The 2,500-nt window shown below is 37.9% G+C and overlaps 1 protein-coding gene across 1 annotated transcript in view; it reads right to left on the minus strand.

Moving 5' to 3' along the window:
* Positions 1–2,500, minus strand: part of LOC117932274 (CCR4-NOT transcription complex subunit 1) — a 74,900-nt gene that overhangs the window by 24,688 nt on the left and 47,712 nt on the right. The gene's annotated exons all lie outside the window — the stretch shown is intronic.

Genomic DNA, 2,500 nt, shown 5'->3' on the forward strand with positions numbered 1-2,500 from the left:
CAAATTAAAGCAATGCACGCACTTTGCCACAAAACTATCCCTCTTTTGAAAGTGTCAAAACCTTTATAATTGATAGACATCATGTCTGAAATGCTTCTCGGAGGAACCCAATCCATCTTGGCTAACTGAAATAATTTGTGCCACAACCCCATGGACAAGGAACAATGTAGGAAAATATGATATGTTGATTCTCCTTGCTTCATGCACAACTTACAAATGTCAGGACTAAGAGCTTTATAGGGTCTTCTCAATTGTAGCAAGTCATTAGTATTTACCTTCTTGTGTGCCACTAACCAAACAAAGGACTTGACTTTGAAAGGGACTTGAGAATTCCATACAAACTTAGTAGGAGAAAAAGGAGATAAATCGGGCACTTGGGACAAGGCTATAAAGAAAGACTTGACTGTAAACAATCCTGAAGAAGATAAAGACCAGGATCTCGCATCTGAATCCGAGGTGGATAAATGCATACAATCAAGAGATCGCATGAGGCATTCTAGATCTTCTATCTCAGAATCGGAAAAATTACGACAGAAATTAAAGTTCCAAGAGAAAGGGCGAGCAGGACCGAAAATTGAAGATATAGGAATATTTTTATCCGTGACTACTCTAAATAGTCTTGGATATTGGGATTTCAAAGGTTGGTCCCCCCACCACAAATCTTCCCAAAAGCGAATTCTTTCCCCATCTCCCACCACAAACCGAGTATACTTGAAAAAATCCTGAAAGACTTGTGCAATAGCCTTCCAAGGACAACGATGTGACCATCTGACTAAAGTGTTGGCATCCCAACCATTTGAATGTGTCCCATAAATGCTTAGAATGACCTGATGCCACAGAGTTGTACTCTCCCTAGGATACCTCCACAACCACTTCCCTAAAAGAGCGAGATTCCTTAAAGAAATCTTCCCAAACCCCCTTTTACCCTTGGCTTACACACTACATTCCAACTAACAAGATGATCTCTTTTACCTTCCCCAACCCCTAACCAAAGGAAATCCCTTCGCAATCTCTCAATTTTTGTAACCACTAAAGCGGAAATCTTAAACAGAGAGAGAAAGTAGCTAAGAATGTGGGAAAGGCATGAGTGGATAAGAGCTATCCTATCTCCGAAAGATAAGTAAGCCTTTTGCCACCCATCTAATCTCCTTGAGATTCTCTCAATAACTGGATCCCAAAATCCGCAAGCAATTGGGTTCCCTCCCAAAGGAAGACCCAGGTAGAGTATGGGTCAATCAGAAGCCTTGCAATCAAGCAACAAGAAACAAAGCAGGGAGCTTAGGGTGTCACAAAATACTATGGTATTCTTAAGGGTCTCTAGTAAGAGTTTGATCAGTATGAAGAAGCTAAATGGGAGAATGTTGGAGATGCTGCCCAGTTCAAGAGGTTGCTGGAAAAAGAACATGTTTTTAAATTTTTGGCAGGACTAAACTCAGAGCTTGATGAAGGGGGAGAGTCCTTGAAGCATACACAAATGCTGACTGGGTTGGGTTGATTGTGGATAGAGGGTGGCCTCAAGTTATTGCATGCTACTTTAAGGAAATTTAGTAACCTGGAGATGTAAGAAACAAATGGTGGTGGCGAGGTCAAGTGCTAAAATAGAGTTTAGAGCCATGACTCATGGTATTTGTGAACTTTTGTGGTAAAAAATCGTTCTTAATAATCTTAAAATCAAGGGGCAGGGACCAATTTAGTTTTATTGTGACAATATGTCGGCCATCAACATTGCTCATAATCCAGTTCAATATGACCAAACCAAACATGTTGAAGTAGATAGACACTTCATCAAAGAGAACCTTGAGAGTGGGTTGATATGTACATCATATGTCCCAACACATGGATAATTGGTAGATATTTTAACCAAGGGATTGGCCAGCTCTTTATTCCAAAAGATTACAAGCAAGCTAGGAATGGATAATATATATTCACTAGCTTAAAGGGGAGTGTTGGAAAATTTATGAATTCTCTAACTTTCAAATATCAATGTACAGCTGTGAAGATTTTGGTAAAATAAAGTAGTTTCCTAATTGTAACCATTGCTTAATTTTAATGTAACTAGTTAGGTTGTCCCCTGAATTTTTAAGGATTGATAAGGGTGTCAAACTCTCCTTAAATAGGCTGCAATTAATTTGTATATATATTCCCTTTGTAAGGATTATTCAAGGTAGCAGAAAATAATATTTTCCCTTAGAAGCACATTTATCTTGTTATTTTCACTATAAGGGCTAATCCTAATCAGTTGAAAAATCAAAGTCCCAGATAGCCATGGATCTATACCATTTGACACTTCCAACACAAAATATCCACCACTTTAACCACACCAATACTACATTGTAAAACAATGACAGTGATAAATACATGGAATGAAGTTGACAAAGCAAAAAAGTAAAAATAGGCCGATTCATTTGGCAACTATTAGCATGATAAGAAATCTTAATTTGATTCCATGCACCAAAAAATACCTAAAAAAAATGAAATTCTAATTATCTACATCATACAT

This window comes from Vitis riparia, chromosome 15 (genome assembly GCF_004353265.1).
Source record: "Vitis riparia cultivar Riparia Gloire de Montpellier isolate 1030 chromosome 15, EGFV_Vit.rip_1.0, whole genome shotgun sequence".
NCBI lineage: Eukaryota > Viridiplantae > Streptophyta > Magnoliopsida > Vitales > Vitaceae > Vitis > Vitis riparia.